Raw genomic sequence first — 26,691 nt, forward strand, 5'->3', positions numbered from 1 at the left:
GTGTGTATTTGTACATTGTGAACATGAGAGCCGCACTGTCTCATCCTTGGATTTTATGTCACTTCCCATCAGCACCCATTATGTCTGACCCAAATGAAAAATTACATACCGGAAAGGTGAAGATGATCCTCAGGCTTACTTGTCAGTCATGACACTGGGGATTTTATATTCCAGGAGTGTTTCTTCATCCCACATGGTTTTATAATATCTATCGTAAATTTTCCTGTAACAGACTATTTATTTTCCAAGCCCTATCCTTATACTTCATAGGAGGTGTTTTGAATGGATCTTTATAGGATAACTCTTGATACCGTTCAATGCTGTGTAAAGCCATTGTGACTCATTTGCTTTCCACACAATACTGTAGCATCTAAAGGCCAACTGACCTGGTTACTTTCAATACATCTGGCATTTCTTGCTCCATATGTAGTAACAGTTTTTGTTGAAGAATTTGAGCATCACTTTATTTGTGTGAGAAATTAAGACAATGGTCCAGTAGTTGATAAAGTCTTTGACATCCTTTTTTCAGAACTGATATGTAAATTGAGTATTTCCCATCTGTGGGCCATTGTGTTGTTTTCCATATTTGTTTCTTGCTAAAATTTTGATGGACTCAGTTTCTGTGGCTTGAAATAGTTCTATTTTTTAATTTTAAAAAGTTTATTGAAAGTTTGGACAACGATACATTGAAACTTGCTGTCATGACCCCAGGGGTCTCCGCCTTCTGCTGCCACCACCCTGGACTTATGGTCCCTCGAGAAGGCCCAGGGTACCTTCCCAAGCCCCTTCAAATGCCCCTTTACAGCCAAGAAACACGGGCGTGATTGACCCAGGCAGAGAAAAAACTTTAAACAGAAAGGGTTTATTAAAACAACACTGGGGCATGGAAAACAAGGCAAGGCAAGGTGCTTAAAAAGGGTATAACAGTGTGAAAAGGAAAAATAAACATAAACTAACACAGCTACCTGTTCTTACTTCCAGGCCCACAGCCTGCCTAACACTCACTCTGTTTCCCCAGTGAGGGATCCTGTCCTCTCAGACCAGCCTTTTCCCCACAGTGACTCCGTGAGAGGGAAAACCGCAGAGAGCCAGCAAGAATCCTCTCCTCACCACACACAGAGTTTCTCACAGTCCCTTCAGCTGACATCTGCGAGAGGGGAGACCACCATTTTCCCCAGCTAACAGCTAAGACCGGCTCTCCTCACACAATTCAACAGTCTCCCCACAGAATCTCCCTCTCTGATTGGCTACAGCCCGTTGCTAAGCCTTATGGGGACTGTAGTAGGCTGTCTGCTCACTGCCATGCAGGTCTCTCCTGGAACCAGGCCGCACTAGGCCCTGCTCCCAGTCCTGCACAGATCATGACACTTGCAGAAGATTAAAATGTCATATACGGTCATTCAATGTTACAATATACCACAACGATATTAATAACTTTGCATGTTGGGTAAACATTCAAACATCAGAGAACAAGAGTGCATACCATATAAAATTATATTTATAGAAGGGAAACATTTCCTAGCAACGTAAACACAGCAATTAGAGACACAGAAACAAAGAGTGCTCACCGCCATTGTTCTCGGCATCACCACGCCCCTAAAATAGTTATATTGCTATCTCATCTGTTTCTCCCTATTGCTCTCAATGCAGCTTCACTTTCTAAAATTGCAGATTCTTCTTCAAGCATCTTCTTGGAAGGAATCTGACATCCTTTCATCTCTTCTGTATAGTTCTTCAGTGTATTGTTCCCATCTTTATTTTGCCCTGTTCAGTTAATGTATTTCCATGTTGATCTTTCAGCATGCACAACCATGCTTTAAATTCCCTTTTGATTTCTTGATTCTTGTGGAACAGATCTCTTATTCTTCCTTTGTTGTTGTTGCTGCTGTTGTTCTCTTCTGCTTCTTTACACTGGCTATTATAATAATTCTCTTTGTCTCTATGTGCCAGTTGCTGGAACTTCTGATTATATTTCTGTCATCGTTCATTTTGCTTCTCATCTATAGCAAGTTTTAAGAGTTTCATCAGTCATTCATCAAGGCTTTTCATTTCTTTTGACTACAAGAATAATCTTTGCACATTGTTCCTTAAGAATATCTCTGATTGCAGCCCATAGGTCTTTTTATTATTATTATTATTATTTCGTCTTTCATTTCCTTTAAGAATCCAGAAAAAGGGGGGAAACCTTAAAGGGAAAAAAGATGTAAAGACAAAAATATAACAGTGGTGGCAGATCTATACATAAGTTTCTATCAATGGTTTCCAAATATCTAAAAATAGGTCCATGTGCAATTGGCATCTATATTCCATGCATTCAAATATTGATGAGAGTTCTAAGGTCCTTGATCGATTGATTTACTGGAGGTGGGCTTTTATCTTTCCAGTGTTGTCATAGGAGTCTTTTAGCTGTAGTAAGGGCACAGAAGATCCATTTTCACTGAGCATCAGTTTGCCCCCAAGAGACAGGCAAATAGTTTAAAAGTACATAGACATCCTCAAAACCCAATTAACATTCTAATACAAAATCACTATAAGTAATAACTTCTTCCCAGAAAAACTGAATGACTGGACATGCACAAAGTATATGTTTAAGGGACGCATCCTGTGAGTTACAATGCCAACAATTAGACATTTTACTCAGTCCTTTACTGTATAAACTTTATGGCCATATCCCATTGTTCTGGCAAAACAGGACACTCTAGCTCCTTATTCCATTCATTCCTGAGACTCTGCACATTATAGTTATTAATTGACATTAAATATTTATAAATAAATATTTTGGTTTTGTTTTTTGCCTTGATTCAATTAGAGTTTTCACATGAAGAGGGGACACTTAATGTCAACAGGGCCATATTTAGATACCAGCAAATGTTGCAACTGCAAGTATTGCCATTCCACAGAAGGTGGCAAGTCATATCTAGCTCAGAAAATCACAAAAACTCATCATCATAACCTATCAGTTGGTCCAATGTCAAAATCCCCCTATCGGCCCAAGCCCTCCATTAAAAAGTTTTCTTCCCGATTTTTAGATCTGGACTGGCCCATAACGTTAATTTTGCATGTGAAAACTGATGACATTGATATCGTTGTGCACTACACTATTGTTCTCTAGTTGCAGAAATTGCAAGAGGAATGTGATCCACTCTAGCATAAGTAGACCTTAGTTTCATTTAGAGAGGGGCACTAGACAAGAGGCCTCCAAAGGAGCCCAAGTTGGATAGGCCAACTTCAAGGAGCGATCCCAATGATTAGTACAAGTTAACAAGATTCAGATGGGTAGCTGTGTTGGTCTGAAGCAACAGATCAAAGTTTGGGTCCAGTAGCACCTTTAAAGCCAACAAATTTTTATTCTGGGTATAAGCTTTTGTTCACATGCACATGAAAACTTATACCCAGAATAAAACTTTGTTGGTCAAAGGTGCCACTGGACTCAAATGTTCTTTAAAAAAAAAAAGATTGAGAGAAAATACGAAATATTTCAGTCAAAGGTTGGATCCTGCCTTTCTGTTCTGTTAACAGCAGCACCTTCCCACATCTTCATGCCTTTCCCTGATCCAAGAGGCTGTTCCATCAGTGAAAGAGAATCCTATGTCAGGAAACAAGCTTGTATTGGAAGAAGATGTTGCCATGAGTAGAATGGTTCCCAGGTATCCAATCCCTGATTTTATAGGAAAGCAATTTGTAGATTTGAAAGATGAGTTCTTCTGGCGCCTCTGTCTAAGTTTTGTTTTCTGTTAAAAGATAGAAATCATATCTGTGGCAGTAGTTACAGTTCAGTACTGTAAAAAGGTTTTGTACAATGTGTGTGTGTGAGAGAGAGTATTCATACCACTGAAATAATACAGCTAGAGAAAAGGGTTTAAATTTTTTTTTCTCTTTACTGAATCACTGTTTCCCCATGGGTTTAGGAGGCAATATGCAGTCTTTTTGGTGAGATAATATATGGTTCTTATCTTGCAATATTAAAAGGTGATAGCCAATATCTATATTATATTTTACCTATGTTGCCAAGACAGCATTCTTCTCTTCTGTACCAAAATTGCTGTGCAAGGCTATTGAAACCTTTATACAGCTACCACATCCCATTTTGCTGAACGGTTAAAAATTTCTGTACAGAGGAGATAGTTTGTGAAGCACTTCAAAATGATAGATGCTCTGTATCTTCATGCAGAGGCTAGAGCTAATGTTGCAGTTACCAAGCTCTTAACTGCTGCTGTTCACATACTTCCAAAAGGAGGCAAAACTGACTGCAACTATGGGAAGAATAATGGGTGCAAGAAGTATAAGAGGCAATCTAGACCTACTTTTATAATTATATTTTTATGGTCAGTTTCTATGAAGCGTGCGCTGATATTTCATGATGAACAATGTACTTTTCAGCCTTAATCTCATACTTGTGTAAAATATTCCATTGACTTGTGAAATTTACTCTCAGTTCAGGGTGCTTAATACTTCAGTCTATAACTCAGTTGAACTGAACTAAGAGCACAGTATTTTCCAGTTTAATACATTTTAACTTTGTAGCTGTTTTCATGGAAACTATCTGTGCTTTAACTTATTCATCGTTTAGAAAGACAAAACTGTTAATTCCTTGGAGACCCACCCACCACTACTTTGAGCTAGGCAAGAAATGAAACACTGAAGATCTGTGAACAGCAGAGGGCAGTAAAGCCTATAGACACTGAAGTGTATTTGCATAATGTGGATGCTGTTTCACATAGAGATGTCCTTCATGCATACGGCACTACAGTTGTTTGGCTGGTTTAAAGACCACTTTTGATCATTTGTTTAAGGTGGGCAGTCTTAATGTGGTATATTCCTACAGATCAATGATTCTCAATCTTTTGAATCCTACAACCCACCCATCGTTCTACCAACAAACCTGGGTCCCATTATAACAGAAACAAAAAGCCCGCCTTTTCTGAGAAGGACCCATATATGATTACAGGTGTTCTGTTATTACTACTGGTATGCCAAAAGGTCCCAGATGGACAATCCATGGCAAGCAGGGCTGGGAGAAGATGGCATGTCACACTTGTAGGTGGACGTGGGGACTGAGGGAGAGCAAATTCTTAGTAACTGTTACGAAAATTCTGCATCCCACCTCAATTACTCCTGCATTCCATTAGCAGGACATGTACCACTGGTTGAGAACCACTGCCATAGGAGGACTAAGATCTAAGTCTATCTAGTCCTTCTTATTGCACCTAATGAAGTTCAATTAAATACAGACATTAGGACCAATTTCCCACAAGCCGCTGCTCTGCCTGTAATGTATTGAAACGTTTACATGAATCACCTCATAGGGCTCCTATGTTAAGCTTCAAGCCATACCAGGGCTCCTCTGAGCGAACTTCCTATTGGTCGCTTCGTAACAGCGACCAATCAGAACATACCATTCCCTAGGAGGGAAAGACTCCCATTGGTCCTTAACTAAGCAATCTCATTGGTTGTTAATTGTAAATAGGCGTGGCTACATTAGCCCGGTTATGTTTAAAAGGAGCATAAGCTCCCACTGTTTTCTGTTCTGGTTTCTTACTGAGTTGAGTGCTTGTTCGTTACTTCCAATAAAGCTGAATCACTTGCTGAATCACTCTAAGAGTCCTTTGTTAGTGCGATCTAACAATTGGCGACGAGGGTGGGATGTTAGAGCAGGTAGGCAGCCCTGCGGACATCCACACTTCGGACTCGGAAGAAAGCGGGCAAAGCACAGCAGCCGATCCGGCGGAGGCGCCACCAGCTCCGGTGCCCAAGTCTCCCCCGATGGCTGGAAGCCAGAAGTTCGAGTGCTTCGAACCCTCCTCAGAAGACTGGGACTCCTACCTATCCAGGTTCGAGTTCCATCTGGAGACACACGACATTACAGACGAGGCCAAGAAACGGGCGTGCCTCCTGAGTTCCTGCGGGAAGGGGACCTTCGACATAGCCAGGTCGTTGGTGGCCCCAACTAATATAAAGACTGTCACCTACGCTGACATCACTGAGAAGCTTAAGGCTCACTATTCTCCACAGCCGTCGGAGATCGCCTGCCGGCACGCGTTTTACAAGCGGAGCCAGGCCGGAGGCGAGACCATCGCGGATTTCGTGGCGGCCCTTCGCAAAGCCGCACGGCCGTGCAACTTCCATGACGTGGAAGAAGCCCTCCGAGACCGTCTTGTGTGCGGCCTCAGAGACGAGAAGCTACAACAAAGGCTGTTCGCCCGTACCACTCTGACCTGGGCAGTGGCCTACGAAGAGGCCTTGGCCGCAGAAGCAGCGGATAGGTCCACGAAGGAGGTCCGCCAGCGGATGGCAGAGCACAGCGTCCACTCGCAGCGGGACAGCGAGAGCGAGGAAGCAGACGATGACGTCAACGCGGTTCGAGGCAAGCGGACCCCAGCGAAGCCTACCATCGTCAAGCCTTGCTCCGGTTGTGGCGGGAAACACCAGCGCGACTCCTGTTGGGCCCGGGATGTCGACTGCAGAGCCTGTGGACGGCGCGGTCATCTGGCCAGAGTCTGCAGATCAGCAAAGAAGGATCCCTCAACTAACAACCGGTCAGCGCAGAGGGGCACTCCAGTCAACACCCAAGGCAAGAAACGTTCCTCAGCGTCGGAAGCAAGCTGCCAGTTGACGGCGACCTTGTCGAGCGCATCGGCCGTAAATCGCACCAGCAGCCAGGGCAAGATCACCGTGACTCCACTCCTCGACGGCCGACCCTGTACAATGGAGGTGGACTCAGGATCGTCCGTGACGGTGATTTCTGCCGCGTCCTGGCGCCAGTTGTTCCCGAACCGAAGCCGGCGGCGGCTCCAGCCTGCGGGAACCAGAGTGTCCGACTTCCAGGGCAACCGAATTCCCTTGGCCGGACGGGACTCTGTTACTGTTGAGTATAAGGGGAAATGTGTTAAACTGTCATTCCTGATTGCAGAGGGAGACCGGGTTAACCTGCTAGGGTTAGATTGGTTTGAGCCATTGGGCATTGGTATTTCAGGGATTAACAAATTGCTTGAGAATAAATGGGATATGATGTATGACCTGTTCCCTGATGTGTTTGCAGAGGGTCTGGGGCGGTACAAAGGGCCCCCGGTTGCTTTTGAACTTGACCCATCTGTAAAGCCGATCAGACTGAAATATCGGAAGGTTCCAATTCCCCTCAGGCCTAAAGTAGAGAGGGAAATTGATAAACTCGTGGAACAAGGAATTTTGGAACCTGTTCCTCACAGCAAGTGGGAGACGCCTATAGTAACACCAGTTAAGCCTGATGGGTCCATACGCTTATGCGCAGACTATAAATGCACCCTTAACAAGGCGTTACAACAACACTCCTATCCCGTCCCGGTTATTAGCCACATCCTGGCTTCATTGGGGGGCGGAAAGATCTTTGCCAAATTAGACTTGGCACAGGCATACCAGCAGTTGCCTGTCACTCCTGAGGCTGCAGAGGCTCAGACTATTGTTACCCATAGGGGGGCTTTTAAGGTGAATCGCCTACAGTTCGGGGTAAATGTGGCGCCCGGCATCTTTCAGGGCCTGATGGAGCAACTCTTGAGGGGGGTACCAGGGACGGTGCCCTACTTCGACGACGTGTTAATTGCGGGGAGGTCTGAACACGAGTTGATGGACCGGGTGAAGGAAGTCTTGAAGCGTTTCCAAAACGCTGGGCTCAGAGTAAAACGTTCAAAATGTACACTGGGAGTTAGCAGTGTAGAGTTCTTGGGGTTCAGGATTGATGCAGACGGGGTGCACCCCACTACTGACAAGGTGACTGCAATCCGAGACGCCCCCAGGCCGGTGAGTAAGAAGGAGCTCCAATCATTTTTAGGACTCCTCAATTTTTATCATGCGTTTTTACCGCATAAGGCATCAGTGGCGGCCCCTTTGCACGCACTTTTGCATAAGGAGGCGAAATGGAAGTGGGGACAGGCCGAAGAAAGGGCTTTCGTGGGGGTTAAGGAGCTGTTGGTGTCTAATGACGTGCTGACGCATTATGATGACCAGAAGCTCCTGGTGTTAGCTGCGGACGCTTCACCGTTTGGAATTGGCGCGGTTTTGAGCCACCTGATGCCTGATGGGAGCGAGGCGCCAATCGCTTTTTACTCAAGATCTCTTTCTGAGGCAGAAAGGAACTATGCCCAGATTGACAAGGAGGGTCTGGCTTTAGTAGCGGCTGTCAAAAAGTTCCATGACTTTATTTTTGGCAGGCGATTTTTGCTGGTCACTGACCAAAAGCCGCTACTGGGGATTTTTGCACCCGATAAGCAACTGCCGAATATCATGTCCCCGCGCATGCTTAGATGGGCGCTCTTTTTGCAGGCGTACGATTATGACCTTGAACACCGGCCTGGGAAGGCAATCGGACATGCGGACGCCCTCAGCCGCTGCCCATTGCCCTGTGCGGGACCCGACCCTGCTCCTGCTTGTGAGGTCTTGGCACTGGACGAACTCCCTCAGGCTCCTGTATCGTCCAGGGACATTGCTGCACACACGGCTAAAGATAGCGTGCTGTCCCGTGTTTTAAACTGGGTTTGGAGGGGGTGGCCAGTTGGGAGTGTTGAACCTGAATTTGGACCCTACAAATGCCGCCAAAGTGAACTGTCCATTTCTAAGGGCTGTGTTTTATGGGGCAACAGGGTGGTGGTCCCTGACAAGCTCAGGAACAGAGTTCTAGAATCTCTGCACGAGGGGCACCCTGGAATGGTGCACACCAAAGCGTTGGCCAGGGGGTATGTCTGGTGGCCTGGGCTGGATAAAGAGATTGAGGATTGGGTTCGCGTGTGTTCCCAGTGTCAGCAAGTCAGGCCGGAACCCCCACAAGCTCCGCCTCAGAGGTGGGAGTCTTCAGGGAAACCCTGGGCCAGATTGCATCTGGATTTCGCTGGCCCGTTCCAGGGGAACATGTTTCTCATAGTAGTGGATGCAATGTCTAAATGGTTAGAGGTTGTGCGCATGAAAACAACCACTTCACTAGCCGTGATCCATGCGCTCCGCCATCTTTTCGCCACGCACGGGTTGCCTGACGTCCTCGTCAGTGACAACGGGCCTCAATTTGTCTCTGAGGAGTTTAAGCAGTTCCTCACGAGTAATGGCATCCGCCAAATGACTTCGGCCCCCTTCCATCCGGCATCTAATGGCCAGGCCGAACGGATGGTAAGGACGGCAAAAGAGGCCCTAGGGAAAATGAACGAAGGTGACTGGAGCCAAAGGCTGGGTGCTTTCCTCTTGCGGCAGCATACCACCCCTTGCAGTTCTACAGGCCGTAGTCCGGCCGAATTGTTAATGGGACGCAGACTCACAACCTGCTTAAACAGGTTACATCCGGATCTAACTGACGATCACTCCGAGCGTACAGAACCGCAACCGAAGGTGCGCATGTTTGAAAAAGGAGACAAGGTTTTCGCCCGAAATTATGCTAATGGTCACTTATGGCTTCCTGGGGTAATATCCGACTCTGTGGGTACTCGCATGTATGTGGTACAGTTGGCTGACGGTCGAGTATGGCGGCGCCACATAGATCAGCTAAGGAGACGTTGGGCTAAGGACAGCGCTGACTCTCCGACGGCTGAATTCCCTGATGTTGAGTGGAGACCCCCAGAGCAGGCGGTGAGTACCGAAAGGCCCGGTACTGTCCCCGAGTCAGGGCAGACCCCTGTGTGCGGGGCTGAAACCCCAGTAGAGTTTGTGCCTGAACCAGGCTGTATGGAACCCCACACTGACCCACAGCCTTGTATGCCCATGGAGCCTGCACCGCTCCGCAGGTCCCAGTGTTCGCGGCAAATGCCGACTTATTTGAAGGACTATGAGTGTAATTAATGTTGGAATAACTGATGTACAATGGTTTGACCTAATTGTATGTAAATAATAAAACATTTGGGATGATGACTTAACTTAGGGGGGAGGAATTGTAATGTATTGAAACGTTTACATGAATCACCTCATAGGGCTCCTATGTTAAGCTTCAAGCCATACCAGGGCTCCTCTGAGCGAACTTCCTATTGGTCGCTTCGTAACAGCGACCAATCAGAACATACCATTCCCTAGGAGGGAAAGACTCCCATTGGTCCTTAACTAAGCAATCTCATTGGTTGTTAATTGTAAATAGGCGTGGCTACATTAGCCCGGTTATGTTTAAAAGGAGCATAAGCTCCCACTGTTTTCTGTTCTGGTTTCTTACTGAGTTGAGTGCTTGTTCGTTACTTCCAATAAAGCTGAATCACTTGCTGAATCACTCTAAGAGTCCTTTGTTAGTGCGATCTAACACTGCCCTCGCTCTTCCTTTCCCTGCAATTGTATGTGTCAATTTCCCACTACTTGCTGCACGGCCGCATTTTGACCCGCAGCTTCACCCAGTTTCCCCCACATCTTTTCGATCCTGTTTTTTGCGGGAAGGAAGAGCGAGGGCAGAGCAGTGGCTTGTGGGAAATCGGTCTAGGAAGGTGAAGCTGCAGGTGTAACCCCCAAGAACTAGTTGGTTTAGCCAAGTAGGGGTGGAGTCAGTGTATGGAGCTTAGCAGCTAAGGAAGTAGGTTGCTGGGAAGCTTGATAAAAAAAAATTCTGGGCTCTTACCTTGTATAAGGAAAATGGAAAATTTGGTATCTGAAAATTTATTAGTAAAGGGGGTGGTTAAATTTAGTTAAGCTGGTATTATTTTACTAATCATATTGTTATTGCAAGGCTGTATCTTTCAAGCTGTAGATTGCTGTCTGGTTACTGCATTGTCCAGATTGTTGGGACCGAGTCCTTTGGAAAGAGAACTGGATGAGAAGAATCCTGCACCTTGGTGGACTGAGAAGTGGGACTTAATTCAGCACAGTTTTGCAAGCAAGAGCTAGTCGTTTAATTGAACTCAGAGAGATTATTTGCTACAGCTTTCTTTTCACTGCTATATTTATACATTTGCTGCATCAGTATTGTTGCCTATATTTATGTATTTGCTGCTTCAGTATTCAGCCCCTTTCCGGCTGTGGAGCCTGAGCAGCTGTAATGGGTGGGGGCCGCTTTGCCTCTCCAGGAGGAGGAGGAGGAGGCAGATGGCATATGACGCCCAGTGTCATGGTGGAGGGATGGAGCTGGCAAGGATTTAAGCCTGGCTCTACCCCTCCACCCTTTCTCTTTTGCTTATGTGCTCATAAGGCCCTGGTGATTCAAAGGCTGACTTCAAGCTCATCATCAGGAGCCAGGTGGCCTGGTGTGCAGATCGTGTGGTCTACTATATTGCCATGTCATGTGTGGCATGGCAAGGGGGATCCTAGATGTTTGGACAGGGCTCACCAGAAGGCGAACAGGGTACTGAGGAATGCGATGGTGGCTGGATTGGGATACAGTCTGAATTGATCGACCTGTACAGGAATGATGGGGTACAGCTATCCGAAAAGGAGGAGGAGGAGGAGAAGAAGAAGATGATATTGGATTTATACCCCGCCCTTCACTCAGAGTCTCAGAGTGGTGTCTGTCTTTTTCTTCTGACTGAACCTTCTGAAAGTGGCTTCTGTTACACATTTAACATAAGTAGCATTTTCCTAGCTAAGGACAAGCTTCTGATGCCAGAGCAAGAGCTCTCTTGATGCTGGGTGGGAATCCTGTTCTATGTTTTGCAAAGTAATGTAGCAGACCAACATCTTGGATTGCTGTATTTTCTGACATCACATAATAAAATAATACCCACTGCCACCCACATACTTTTCTTTGCAACCCTTTGTATCTACAGTTCAGTTCACTAAGTGTAACACTCTGTGCACCTCGTGAAGTACAGTAGCCTCTGGGTCATGAAAGCTTATTCCAAAAAAACTTTGTCAGGCTTCAAGATGTCACAAGACTCTTTCCTGTTGTGTCTGGCCCTTTTGAGTTTGACAGCTGTAGATCTGTAGTAGACTCTTCTAGGTATTTTGGTTAAAAGGATCTAAGGGAGGAACACAAGAGTGTGATTCTGTTCTCCTTATAAAGTATAAACAAATGTAAAAGTATAGCTAAGACTGAATGGCATTTTACAGAAAGTGAATTTTGTGTTCCAAAGCCCTACTAGTCCATTCCTAACTTCTTAAAACATTAGAATACTAGGTTTAAAATTGAATGACTTCAGCAGTTCAATGTTGTGAAATCAGTGGGTTTAGACTCGAGTAACTCTGCATAGCATTGCACTGTTAATATTTTTGTTTACCCTGACACATGTTCACCAAAGAAGAAACTTCTGTGAGCACAGCTAATCAATAAAGTACATCATAAACAGTCAGTGGCGGTATCTATCAAAGCCAGAGATTGAAAAGCTTTATCATTTTCTTTGGATAACAAAAATAATGTCCTACCATGACATGCTCAGATAAATGGTTTCCAATTTAAAGCCTCTTTCTTTTGTGTTAATGTTTAGTTTTGATGGATGCCTGGACTTCACCTTGGTATTTATCTAGCCGTAGGGGACAATTATCCCCTGAATATATTCTGTTCCTCTGACATTATCTTTTAATTAACATTTCTTTTTATGGTGGCCTTTTATGCCTATGCTTCAGAATGCAGTTCATTTATAGTGACTTATTTTTTACTGCTGATTACTTAATGCTGTTTGCTAATTAAGGGTAAATATTATTTATTTTAATGGTATGCTATATGCAGCTACTACAATGCATATTAATTTTTTAACTCACAAAACGTGTTTCTAACCTTCTTTATTCAATATGAAATCCTTTTTCCTTTATGCTACTTAATAATTACTACCAAAGGTTGCCAGGGTTTTGGGGTTTTTTTTTTGCTGGCCCTGCTCTTGTGTCCATGCAGATAAATCACTTCTTAGCCTAAAGTGACAGCAAAAGTTTAATCTGGGGGGAAAGTGGCACTCTGTCCTTAAAGGTATAAGAGCAGGAAAAGCAGGAATGGTTATGATGGTGTTATTCTTACTAAAGACTTTTTAAAACACCTTATTAATTACATAGACATCAACACAAGCATTTGCAGGACATGACCACAGAATTAAAATTTTAAAATCGGGTATGCAGAGTATAACCTGCCAGGATTTATGCATGGGATGGGACCTTCCATTGACTTAAGTGGGATTCAAGCCAGAATAGTTATAGGCTGCAATCCTAAAAACTCTTTCCTGAAAATAATCCGCACTGAAAAGGGCTGATTTACTGCTGAGTAGACCTGCTGAGGCTTGCTGTCATGAGCTCTGTTTCAGACAGTGACTTCAAAATACAAGTTTCCAGCAAGGACTCCAAATATAAATTTCTGCTACCATCTACTAAGAACATAGATCTGCTTCATTATTTATTTATTTTGTAAGAAAAAGTAAATAATCTTTTCTTACTAAGTGCTCAGTTGAGTTCAGACTCCAGTTGAGGTAAAATCCATCTTGTGCAGGAGTCTTCCCAAGTTATGCGGAACTTAACCATTTCTTGCTGCTGGGGTAGCTGATGTCAGAGTCCCATTCAAGTTTTCTTTCATATCCTGAGTAGTTAGGATTACCCCTCAGATAAAGCTCCAGTTTTAAAGGCTCTGATCCTGGGATCCTGAGACAAACTCATAATTCTGCTGCCTAGCAGCCTCTCTTCCTGTGCTGTCCAAACTGATCTTGGCATTGGTACTGGAGACTCCATGGCTGACAATTCTGGGGAATTACATCAGTGACTAGGTATTATAACATGACATGACTCAGGGTTTATGGCCACCATGTCAGCCATGGGACTGTCTCAGATAATATAGCCAGTGATATCCTTCACTTGGTGTTTTGTGCAACACATGAGTTTGAGATTTAAGACATTAATATAATTCCATGGATATGAACAGTTCAGATAACCTGGTCAGATAACCTGCCATCTTCCACCAGCTGGTGAAAATGTTTTTGTTTCATTTGGCACTTCCATCAATGATTCCACCTTCCTAACCAATGGTTTGTGTTCTGTGTGTATTTTAACTGTTTTATATATGTATTTTTTTGTGGTTGAACTTTTTGCAAAGTTGTTTTAATGAACTATGTTTGGGGAGGGGTATTTTAATGATATTTTTGGATTTTTTTTAATTTTTCATATGTGTGTGTGAGAGAGAATGTGTGTGCACCTGGAAGTCATTGCGACCTCTGGTGACTGACTGTGTGTGCACTTGGAAGTCATGGTAACCTCTGGTGCCTGACCCCTACTGGGGGCCTGGAGGATATTAAGAGAGGTGGCTGAATAAAGCTTGCCCCCACCTCCCACCTGCTGGTATTCCAAGGAGGTCTCCCATCCTAGTACTTGCCAGAGTTGACCCTGCTTAGCTTCCAAGATCTGATGAGATTGGACTTGCCTGGGCTATCCAGGTCAGGGCTGATTTTATAATGTATGTATTCTGTATAATGTATTTAAATTGTTAGCCGCTTGGGTGGCCCTTGTAAGGGCAGAAAGGCAGGGTATAAATTTTGTAAATAAAATACGAACCTGGTCAGAATTAGGCTTCTGGAGATCCAGGAGATCCAAGACTCTGCTGAGACAGAAAACCAATTAGAATGGTAGTTTCAAAGAGAAAGATGGATCCTGAGAATTTCCTGACACCCCTGGAAGATTTTCTTTGTGCTGGCATGGCTGGCAGTTGACTTGAAAAATAAGTGAATTCTGGAACTGAGAGTCCCTGCATGCATGTTTCTGACACAGTTGCTCCCAAGGAGTCAATGGGGTGAAGCTAACATCTATAGGATTATGACTGAATGCCTTCAAGTCATAATCCTTCCTAACAATGCTGATGCTCCATGAAGCCTCCAATGGCCTTGGATAGCCAAGCCCCCCTGCCAAGAGCACAGCACTGTCTGTCTTGGGACTGGAACGACATCTCACCCATAGTTTACCACTCATTGGAGAGGAAACGTGATGCTAAACTGGTGGGTGAGGGAGAAGAGGTACTTGTAGGGAATTTCCTGTTCCTCTGACATTATCTTTCTTCCTTGATGATCACTGGGAGGAGGGGGCTTCATTCTGCCCTCCATCCAGACACTGTCAAAGGGTATTAAAATAGCATAAAACCATATTCAGCAGCCTAAACTAGTATCCATAAAACAGTCCTCAGGTTAGAAGTAGGCTATTTTTAAAAAACTGCTTTAAAAAGTCAGAAGCTTTGTTTGTTGAGGTGCTTTTAATCCACTTTTCTCTGCTCAGTACAGACTCAAAGCAATTGGCAATGTAAAAAGGGAGAGAGAGCGAAAAGCATCAAGTTTGTTAAAAAAAATGCACCAATTCACCTGCCTTCAACAGATTAAAGGGGGGGGGGAGCACATAGTAACAGCTCTGCCATTAATGAAAACAGTCTCCCCAGGCAGTTTAAAGTCTATGTACAGAGAAGTGTTTGAGCCATCCACCTAAAAGACTGTAGAGCAGATACCAGGTAAACCTTGAGGAGGAAGGCATTCAACAGGCAAGGCACCACCACTGACATAGCCCTGTCTCTGGTCATCCCTGCAAGTGAGGATACAGAGAGCAGGACTTGGAAATACAGCACAGTGCAGGAAGAAATAGTCCTTCAAGTAACCTGGCCCGAAGTCATTTAGGGCCTTAAAAGTAAGAAGCAGCACTTCCAACTATGCTGATTATTAATCATTCCGTGGAAGAAGGAGTAGTACTTCCAGCTATGAGATAAGCTACAATCAGACCCCTTTTAAAGAAGCCATCTTTAAAAGGCAAAGATCTTAACAACTATAAACTGGTATATTCCCCCTCCCCCAGAAGGTTCTGTGAATATGGGTAGCTAAGCAAATCTGGACATTTTTGGATGCTACCGAGTTTCTAGATCATTTTCAACCAAGGTCAAGATCTGTATCCGGTGCATGCATGTTATCTGTCAAGCTGCTTCCGACTTCTGGCAACCCTATGAATTAGCCTCAGTTTGGTCATTTTAGTTTCTAGGGAGAGTTCATGGTACCCGTAAAAATCTCCTCCAATGCCATATTTCAAATGAATCAGCTTTCCTTATGTCAGTTTTCTTCTCTGTCCAACTTCCACTTCCATGTATAGTAAAGGGGAATGTTATAGTACGAATTACCTTGATCTTGGTCATCAGCGACATATCCTTATACTTAACAGTCTTTTCTAGCTCCTTCATGGCTGCCTTTTCCAGTCTCAATCTCCTTCTGATTTCTTGGTTACAGTCTCCCTTTTGGTTGATGATGGAACCAGGGAAGAGAAAATCTTTTAACAATTTCAATATCTTTATTGTCAAACTTAAAGTTGTGTCATTCATCAGTAGTCATTACTTTTGTCTTCTCGATGTTCAGCTGCAATCGTACTTTGGCACTTTCTGCTTTAACCTGTATCAGTAGTCATTTCAAGTTTTCATTATTTTATCCCAGCAATATAGTGTCATCTGTGTATCTCAAATTGTTAATGTTCCATCCACCAATTTTCACTCCACGTTCATCTAAATATAGTCCACTTTTTCTTATGACATGTCATAGATTGAAGAGATAGGGAGATAAGATGCATCCTTGTCAGACATCTTTGCAAATTGGAAACCGTTCTGTTTCTCCATATTCTGTCCTAACAGTAGCCTCTTGTCCAGAATACAGGTTGCGCATCAAAACAATCAGATGTTGTGGCACACCCATTTCTTTTCAAACCAACCATAGTTTTTCATGATCCACACAATCAAAGGCTTTGCTGTAATCTAGGAAACACAAGTTGATTTTCTTCTGAAATTCATATGCTCCTGTAACCAATATAAATTTGCAACATGATCTCTAGTACCTCTTCCTTTCCTGAATCCAGCTTGAACATCTGGCATTTTTTGTTCCATATACAGTAACAGTCTTTTTTATAAGATTTTTTGTTATTTATTATTTTATTAGAAAATTTTCATACATATTCAAAGAAGAAAAATTGCAAAATGTAAAATACAGAGGAACATAGACAGGGACATACAATGACTCAGCAAGTCTATCTAATGAAATTAAATTTACAGTAGGTTTTAGTTTTCTGTGAACACCCGAGGACCACCAAGTACCCTGTAGCTGAAGGCATCGTTTTAAATGTACATCCATGGTCTGTAGAGTGGGTTAGATGGCACAGTTTCCTTAGCGGCCATATATTGCAATACAGGGAACCAGACTTGTACAAATTTGGTGTAAGTAGTGTCAGGGTGTGCAATATTATCTGATATTTTACCCATGACGAATTGATCCCAGAGCTTCTCGAACCATAAAACTATATTAGGTACTTCTTGAGATTTCCACTTGGATGTGATTGCTATCCTGGCAGCAGCAAGTAATATTAGTATTAATTCAAAGTTGTAGAGTTTTGATCGTGAGTCTTCCCAGTAGTTTAGCAGCATCAGTTCGGGGGAGAAAGGGATATCTGTCGACAGTATTGTGCTGATATGGTGCACTGTCTCTAGTCAAAACTTCTGGATGGGGTCACAACTCCACCAGCAGTGTGCACAGTTGCTGATATTGCCACCATTTCTCCAGCAAAGTGGACTTCTTGTGTTGTCTATGCACCAGAGCCGCTGGTATCTCAAGGTGTTGTAGAAAGAGATTTGAGAGAGCCATTTGCAAATTTTTGAGAGAAGCCATTTAGTATTGCTGTAACAGACCATTAATAGAGCTTCAAACTCTGTGAGGGATTTTCTGAAGGCTCCAGAAGCTTGCAGTGTATTCTTAATTTGAAGGTAGCAAAACCAAGGGATGGCAGTGCCCAGTTGTTGTTCTAGCTGTAATTTGTCTTGAACTTTATTGTGTTTGATAATATCTGCTAGACGGGAGAGTCCAACTTGGTGCCAGTGTTGAAAGGCCAGTTGCTCTTGGCCTGGGGGGAACCAGTCCTGATTTGTGAAGGTAGACAGTAAAGAAGTGCCTGGGGCTAACTTCTTACTTTGCAGATCCCAGATTTTAAAGGTAGTTCTTAGAAAGGCATTGTGGTTGGCTTGAAAAGGCCTTGAAGATGGTTTCATCCAGATAGTTTCTTGTAGGGAGAAAGGGTGTGTCTGTTCTTGTTCCATGGAGATCCAGTCATCTGGGGATTTGTGGGATAACACCTTGATTATGTTGACTAAATTGGAAGCTTGGTAATAGGAAGTAAAAGAAGGGAGATCCATTCCTCCCTGAGAGGGTGGTCTAACAAAGAACTTTGAAATTGATTCTCAGCTTTTTGGATGCCCAGACAAAAGTGTTAAATATTACTTGCCATTTCCATAATTCCGGGTTGGAAATTTCAATGGGCAGAGCTCGGAATAAAAACAAAAACCTCAGTAGCTCTTGATCAGTTGTAATCTATCTGTCCATGAGAGGTTTATTGTGATCCATCTTCTGATCAGAGTGAGGATGTTGCTGTTGCACTGTTTGAGGCTGTTGAGCTCTAAGGGAATGTGAGTGCCCAAATAACTCCAGGTATGCATTATCCATGTGTATGGATAGGATGTTTTAATGAAATTTGTTATGGCTGGATCTAAATTTATTGGGAAGAGATCCAATTTTAAAGAATTGATTTGGAAACCTGAGACTGGACTGAAGGTGGACAACGAATTTTGAATATCAGGTAACGATTGCAATGGGTTAGAGACATAGAGGACCAAATAGTCCGCATGGAGACTGATTTTATGTTTTATACCTCCCGTCTTTATGCCCCTTGTGTTTTGGTTATTGTGAATTGCATCTGCCAGGGGCTCCATCACTAAGGCAAAGAGAAGTGGCAATAGTTGGCAGCCTTGCAGTGTACCTCTGGTGAGTCTGATCTTGGAAGACCTAAGGCTGTTTGCTTTAATTTGTGTGGTGGGGTTTTGGTAAATTTTGTGTAAGGCTCTCAAATAATTTTCTCCAAAGCCATAATGGAAGTGTCCGAAAAATATATAAAATCTTAGGAAAAATAAAGGATTTTAAAATCTTGATTTTCTCCAACCATGTCAATGAAAGAGAATTCCAATTAGTATACATATTTGAAGTTTCCTGTATTAATTCTTGATAATTAACTTTATACAAATCTTGTAACTGAAGTGGGATTTTAACTCCTAGATAATTCCAAGGTTTAGACAGCCATTGGTAAGAAAATTGTGTTTTCACATAATATTCACTCTCTTTAGTTAAATTAACGGGGTATAAGATTGTTTTCGTCTGGTTAACACTGAGACCTGCTAGTGAACTAAAAGTTGTTAAAATTTTCCCTAGGTTTGAAATTGAAGATTGTGGGTCAGAAATATATAAAACAATGTCATCAGCAAACAAACTAATTTTATATTCCATTTGATCTATGGTTATGCCTTAAATCTGAGTCGAATTTCTAATTATATTGACCAATGGTTCTATGACTATAGCAAAGAGCAGAGGTGATAACGGGGCACCCCTGGCTCGTGCCTCTGGTGAGCCTAAAATCTTGCGAACAGAGACCATGTAAGGCTATTTGTGCCTTAGGAGAGATATATAAAGTCTCTATTACTGTTTTACATTTCGGTCCAAATACCATTGCTGCAACTACTTGTTTTAAAAAGACCAGTTCCACCCGGTCAAAGGCTTTTTCTATATCTAAAGCCAATATACATGTATCATTTAAATATTGTTTGCTATATTGTATTATATTAATAGTTTTACGTATATTATTGCTTATGTCCCTATTGGGAATAAACCCAGTCTGATTGACAAGAATATATTGCCCTATTATTTTGTTTAATCGAGTTGTAATTACTGTGGTAAAAAAATTATAATCACTGTTTAATAACGAAATTGGCCGATATGATTTGGTACATTGAGGATCTCTGTCTTTTTTAAGTAATACAATGATTTTGGCTTCATCCCAAGTTGGTGGTTTGATTCCTTTTTCTAATACTAAATTACATAAATTTGCTAATGGTGCAGCTAAATGATGTTTATATTTTTTATAAAATTCAGCTGGTAAGCCATCCCTACCTGGGCACTTATGGATTTTTAAATGTGAGATTGCATTTAAGATTTCATTTTCCGTAATTGGTTCATCTATGAAATCTTTATGGGTTTGTGTCAATTGTTTAACTAAATAGTTCTGTTTGAGATAATGTTGTATTTCTAAATTGGAAGGCTCATCAGATGTATACAGTGTCTTATAATATTCTAAGAATGTTTCTAAAATTTCAGAAGAGGTGAATTCTATTTGACCTTAAGTATTTTTGATGGAAGCTATTGCTTTTTTGGCTTGTTGTTCTTTTATTTTCCATGATAAAAGTTTTAAAGATCTGGGATGTCTGTACCAATATTTTTGTTTAAGATACATTATATTTTTCTGAATTTGTGTTATTTCAAATATTTCCATTTTTTTTTCATTCTATAAGAAGGTGCTGATAATTTTTTTAGATCCAATTTCTTTATGTTTTGCTTCTAATATTTTGATTTTGTCTAATATTTCTTGTTTCAAAATATTTCTGTTTCTATTATAGGATATTGTTGCTGAGATAAAACAACCACGTATCACAGCCTTCATAGCATCCCAGACAAATTCCTGTGAAACTCCACAAGAAGAGTTAAACCTATAATATTCTTGTATTTCCTCATCAATAGTGTCAACAATTGATTGGTTAAATAAAAGCTTTGTATTTAATGTCCATGTTTTTGTACGTTGTTCCTTCTTTAAATCACTAAAAACATATTCCAGCCAAGCATGGTCAGATAATGTACGGAGGCCAATATCAGTATGCAACGTTTGGGGTACTAAGGATGTGGATATCAAAATCAAATCAATTCGGGTTAAAATATTACGTTTTGGGGGGAAATATGTATAATCTTTAACACCTGCATTCTGCAATCTCCATATATCTTTAAGATCATAATGATCTATCGGTTTTTGAAATGCTGTTGTAGTATTATTGGCATACCTACTGGTGTGTTTTTGCCCAGGTCCATAGGTCCTATCATTCTGTTGGTCTAAAATACAATTAAAGTGTCCTCCCACTACTACATGTCCCTCTTTAAAATTATCCAATTTCTCTAACACAGTTTTTATAAAATGTTCTTGACCACTATTCAGAGCATACATCACTACAAATGTATACTTTTCTCCACTTAGTAAACCTTAAAGAAATAAAAAACGGCGGCTTCCGGTTGAGCTAAGATGGAGGGTTGATGCGTCCCGAAACCGCTCGGGGCGGGCAACGGCTTCTTTTGACAGTTTGGGTGGTTTATAGCCCAACACACCTCTCTGGGCGGGGGGGGTTTGCCAAGAATGCAGCAGAGCCCAAGCAGAAGTCGAGATCGGAGTGATTGATGTCCCGGAGAGGACATTTTTCACTCCTTGAACTCCTTCTACGAAGCGGGCTGAAGCAGAGCAACTCTACAGAAGCCGATCGAGCTGGAGTTCCAGCATAAACTTTCCATCAGCCGATCTCTTATGAAAAGGATAACAGTGAGTTTGTGAAAGAAGCAATGCGTACCCCAGTATAAGCGCGTAAGATAACAAAAACCGCAAAGCTTACCGTACAGCGGAGTAAAAGACTTTAGCCTTAGCGGTTAATCGGATATCGAAAGTAACATCCCGAGGGTGTGATTTCGGAGAGAGAATTTTGAGACTAAAGCCTTTAAAAACATAAAAAAAACTTTGTTGAACATTCCTGTGGTGACTAAAGCGAAACTGACGAAAGCTATCGCGAGCATTGTTTGCCTGTTGCTACCTTAATAAAGTTCCTGACAGGAAGAGACCATCAAAACGTTGCATAGAGAGGCTCCGGTGGACTGTTTGTAAACCGGAAGAAGATCAAGCATACTAAAGTGTGGCACAGGAAATCTGAAGAAGCGGACGGACGGAACGAAATTAACAGGAAGTTGCCTTCTCTATCCAAAAAATCATAGAGAAATTGCGCCCGGCATTTTGAGGAGGACTTTGACTTTTAAAGTGCTTTTTTGCCGCTAAACTTTGAGAAAAAAGGGCAAAAAAATGAAGATTTGCTAAAGCGCATATAGGTGTCTGTTTAAAGGGACTGACTGGCGGTTTTAAGTCAGTCAGAACACACGTCAATACAGAGCCAAAAAAGGGGAAAATTGATATTTTTCTGAGACCAAGAGCAACTTCGACCTCAAGCCCAAAGATGGCATCTTCAGAAAAAGAGAAGGAGAAGGAAAGGCAAAAGAAAGAGAAAAAAGACTGGCAACTTGCCATAGAAGCAATGGAGAAGAGAATGACAGATGCAATACAGGCATTAGGTAAACAACTCGAACAGCAAATGGAAAAACAAACTCAGAGACACCTAGAACAATTGGAAGAGGTCCAGGAGAAGAATGTGACCGCAATTAAGGAGTTGGTGACAGCTGAGATAGCTTTGGTCAAACAAGATATGGATCAGCTTAAACAGGAAGTTCAAGGAGTGGCAACAAAGTCAACTGAAATGGAAGACAAAATACAACTTTTGGATAAGATGCAAGAGACTACAACTCAACAAATCAGACGATCTGAAGCAATGATGGAATACAGACGGATGCAAAACCATTTAAGATTCAGGGGAATTGAGGAGACGTTGGATGAAAATATAAGAGAGGTCATGCGGAAATCACTAACTGAATATTTAGAAGAAGATGATGGTGATATGAATTACGAATTTGATTTGATATATAGAGTAAATTCAAGAATTGCAGAGAAGAAGAACCTGCCAAGAGATGTGATTGTGCAATTTTTGACCAGGAGAACAACAGAGGATATCTTTAAGAAGCAATTCACACACCCGTTTGAAATTGGAGGAAAGAAAATCATGATACTCAGAGAGCTTCCCAGAGCAATTCTTCAGGACAGAAGAAAGTATAAGACTTTAGCAACAAACTGAAGAACATGAACATCAGATTTAGATGAGAAATACCTCAAGGGCTTTCCTTCAACTACAAAGGTGGGAAACATGTCATCAAATCCGCAGAAGACCTGTACAGATTTAAAGGGGACAATTTAGATGATTTTGGAGACTTATAAAACAAAATATACAATGGAATACAAGCTTCTAGCTTGGAATGTTAATGGATTAAATTCATCCAACAAGAGAAATAGAATTAAACATTGGATTCAAAAACAGAAGTGTAATTTGATTTGTCTACAAGAAACCCACATTAAAAAGCAAGATGCCAAATATTTGACAAACAAGCTGTTGGGAGAGGAATTTTACTCTCTGGCCAGCAATAAGAAAAAAGGCATAGTAATTTATGCAAAGAAAGAGTTGCAACCAAAAGAAATTTTTACGGACTCTGAAGGAAGGTTTGTTGCTGTAGAAGTGGTAATCCACCAAAAGAAAACTCTGCTTGTTAATGTTTATGCAACAAATGGAGCTAAGGAGAGATTTTTCAAAGACCTAGCAGAACACCTACAGCAACTAAGCTATGAACATTTAATTTTGGCTGGAGATTTTAATGGTACAGTAGACAACAAAATAGATAGACAATCAGTAAGGGGAGACGAAAAAAGCGGAAAATTACCAAACATCTTTTTTGAATTAGCAAAGCAAGAAAAGCTTCAAGATGTTTGGAGAAAATGGAATCAATCTATTAAGGACTTTACCTTCTACTCAGACCAACACAGTTCTTTTTCCAGGATTGATATGATTTGGATGACGGAAGAATTGACGTTAACTACACAAAAAATAGAGATACTTCCGAGATGTAACTCTGACCATAATCCGCTTTTGTGGAGCACAAAAGAAAAAAATAAAACCTTTTTATGGAGAATCAATAAAGACTTGTTGGATAAGAAAAAGATTTTAGAGCTGTTGAAGGAGGAAACAAAAGCTTTCTTCCAACAAAATTTAAATCAAGGGACTCCAATACATGTTGTCTGGGATGCCTACAAAGCGGTGATGAGAGGGATTTTAATTTCACAAAATGTAAAACAGAAGAAGGAGAACTATAAGAAACAAACAGAAGTACTAACCAAAATATCACAGAAAGAGAAGGAGCTGAAGAAAAAACCTGGGAAAAAGAAAATTATAAAAGAACTTCAATTGTTGAGGGATCAACTGAATGTAATGTTAAATCAGGAAATGTACTGGAATTTTAAAAAATTACAACATAAATCCTTTGAAGGAACAAACAAGCCAGGGAAATTCCTGGCTTGGCAACTCAAAAACAGAAAAGAAAGAAGAATGATCAACAAGATAGTAGAAGAAGGAAGAGAATTCGTCGACCCCAAGGGAATTAAAAGAAGCTTCTTTAAATACTATGCGAAATTATTTCAAGGAAAGAAGTCTGATTTGGAAAAGATAAAGAAATACTTAGAACATACAGCACTGCCAAAGATACAAGGAGAATATAAAGAACTATTGAACGGTCGTATTCAAAGTGAAGAACTGACCAAAGCGATTGATGAGACAAAATTGGGGAAAGCGCCAGGACCGGACGGATTTACGGCAAAGTTTTATAAAAAACTGAAAGAAGAGATAGTGCCGGTCCTAACGACACTAACGAATGAGATAAGGGAGACGAAAGTCGTACCTGAAACTTGGAAAGATGCAATTATATCGTTAATACCGAAGGAAGGTCAAGATTTAACCAACGTAAGAAATTTTAGACCGATATCACTTTTGAACAATGACTATAAGATTTTTGCTAAAGTAGTGGCCGAAAGAGTGAAGAAATATTTGCAGACGGTGATTTCAGAAGAACAAGCTGGTTTTCTACCAAATCGACAAATTCGAGATAACTTACGAACTGTAATGGACGCCATTGAATATTATGAGAAACATCCAGGGAAGGAAGTAGCCTTTCTTTTTATAGATGCGGAAAAAGCATTTGATAACTTAAATTGGAACTTTATGTTTCAAATGTTTGAAAAAATGGAAGTAGGGCATTCGTTTAATAACATGATTGAAGTGATCTACTCTGACCAAAGAGCAAAACTGAATGTGAACAAGGATTTGACGGATCACTTCAAAGTTCAAAAAGGGACAAGGCAAGGATGCCCGCTTTCACCTTTGCTTTTTATCTGGGTTTTGGAAATTTTATTACAAAAGGTACAAAAAGATGAAGAAATAAAGGGGCTTAAATTGGGAGGCTACAACTACAAATATAGAGCTTTTGCAGACGATGTAATGTTTATAGTAGAAGAACCGGCGGAAAAATTACCGGTACTGATGCAAAAAATTGTGGACTTTGACGAGTTGGCTGGATTCTATGTGAATAAGAACAAAACCAAACTCCTATGTAAGAACATGACGAAAGATAGACAGAATGAAGTACAAGAACTGGTACAATGTGAGGTAGTGAAGAAAACTAGGTATTTGGGAATTGACTTGACTATGAAAAACATCGATCTTTACAAGAATAACTATGAGAAACTATGGAATAACATCTTACAAGACTTTAAAAAATGGAATGTCATGAATTTATCATTGTTAGGAAGAATTTCTGTAGTTAAAATGAATGTTTTACCTCGATTGATGTTTCTGTTTCAAACCATTCCCATATTGACCAAGAGTGATGTACTGAATAAGTGGCAAAAAGAAATTTCAAAATTTGTATGGGGAGGCAGAAAACCTAGAATTAAGATGAAAATCATGTGTGATGCTAAAGAAAGAGGGGGCCTACAATTACCAAATCTGAGATTGTATTATGATGCAGTGTGTCTAGCATGGTTAGAGAAATGGGTTAACTTGAGTGATAGTAAATTGCTTACTTTAGAAGGGCATGACTGCAGATTTGGTTGGCATGCATATTTATGGTATGAAAAGAGTAAGATGGATGGGTTTTTTAGACATCACTTGGTAAGAAATGCCTTATTTTCAGCTTGGTTGAGATATAAAAGATTTTTCTTTGATGCAAGACCTTTGTGGATAGTACCAGCAGAAGTACTGTCGTCGTACACAAGACAAACCAGTCAAGAATGGTTGCCGTACCGAGATTTAATAAAAAAAGAGGGAAAAGAATGGGTAATGAAAGAGCAAGATGAGATACACTATAGATATGTATGGTTACGCATACAGATGTATGATTTGTTCAAAGCAGATAAGAAAAAAATTGGTTTTAGAGAGGAGAAAAATGAAATTGAGACTGTCTGGGAGGGAGGAGGGAAGAAGGTGATTTCTGCCATATATAAAATTTTGTTAAAATGGTATGCAGAAGACGAGTTGGTGAAGGAACAAATGCTTAAATGGGCAGTTAATGTGAATACTGAGATAACAATAGATTCATGGGAATATCTGTGGAAGAACTCAATTAAGATTTAGACCTGTACCAATGTAAAAGAGAACTGCTATAAAATGATGTACAGGTGGTATATGACACCTAAGAAGATAGCTAACATGAATCAAAATTTTTCTAATAAGTGTTGGAAATGTAGAAAACATGAAGGTTCATTCTATCATATGTGGTGGACTTGTGAAAAAGCTGTGGACTTTTGGACAGAGGTCCACAGCGAAATGCAAAAGTTTTTGAAATGTTCCTTCAAGAAGGCACCAGAAATCTTGCTCTTAGGACTCAAAATGGACTTTGTTTTGGTATCTGATTTCTACTGCAAGAATGCTATATGCACAATGTTGGAAACAAGAAAGAACTCCTGAAATAGAAGAATGGATACAAAAAACTTTGTTTATGGCAGAGATGGATAAAATTACAAAAAAAACTGAATAACAAAGAAGATCAGGAATTCTACGAAGAATGGGAAGACTTTAAAAACTACCTGGAAAAGAACTGGGATGTAAAACAGAATTTACTGTGTTTAGAACAATATTGAAACTAGTTGATGTTATCTTAAGATGTACTGGAGAGAAGAAGGGAGAAACATAGCGGGAAGCCACGGGGAGGGGGGGGGAAAGAATGAGAACTTGGGTATGGGGTAAGAAATGTA

The 26,691-nt window shown here is 41.2% G+C and overlaps 1 long non-coding RNA gene across 1 annotated transcript in view; it reads left to right on the forward strand.

Moving 5' to 3' along the window:
- The window catches only part of LOC107125533, a 24,194-nt gene extending 3,817 nt beyond the window's left edge, over positions 1-20,377 (forward strand). The window contains exon 3 of the long non-coding RNA XR_001483040.1: positions 20,324-20,377. This is a non-coding gene — a long non-coding RNA (uncharacterized LOC107125533). The remainder of the gene's footprint in view (positions 1-20,323) is intronic.
- Positions 20,378-26,691: the final 6,314 nt, after the last annotated feature.

Source organism: Gekko japonicus, unplaced genomic scaffold (genome assembly GCF_001447785.1).
Source record: "Gekko japonicus isolate JY-2015 unplaced genomic scaffold, Gekko_japonicus_V1.1 scaffold695, whole genome shotgun sequence".
Taxonomy (NCBI): Eukaryota; Metazoa; Chordata; class Lepidosauria; order Squamata; family Gekkonidae; genus Gekko; species Gekko japonicus.